At 37.6% G+C, this 287-nt stretch overlaps 1 protein-coding gene across 1 annotated transcript in view; it reads right to left on the bottom strand.

Moving 5' to 3' along the window:
- Window positions 1–287, bottom strand: part of LPIN2 (lipin 2) — a 107147-nt gene that overhangs the window by 25063 nt on the left and 81797 nt on the right. The window lies entirely within an intron of this gene.

Below are 287 nucleotides of genomic sequence, written 5' to 3'. Positions count from 1 at the left end.
ACACACGCCTAATATGCATTAGTTTACACCGGGGGTCAGCAATTATTTCAGCTTGACAGCCACTTAATGAGTTTTGGCAAGCCATCCAGGTACACACACATACAATCTTTCAGAAGATATCATATAGTAAAAAAAAAAAATCAAACACCTACTATAACATTTTATTTCAAAACATATTTTTGTCCAATTTATGTTTTCTGAGTAGAGGCAATTGCATAACGGTTCAAAATAAAGTTTTACTCTGTGTGTGTGTTTGGGGGGGTGGGGGCCAAAGTGTGTGTGTGGGG

Source organism: Gavialis gangeticus, unplaced genomic scaffold, assembly GCF_001723915.1.
Source record: "Gavialis gangeticus isolate Ggan-Ray unplaced genomic scaffold, GavGan_comp1, whole genome shotgun sequence".
In the NCBI taxonomy this organism is placed as follows: Eukaryota; Metazoa; Chordata; order Crocodylia; family Gavialidae; genus Gavialis; species Gavialis gangeticus.
Note: the sequence above shows the minus strand (reverse complement) of the source record. Positions and strands in the feature narration are given on the sequence as shown.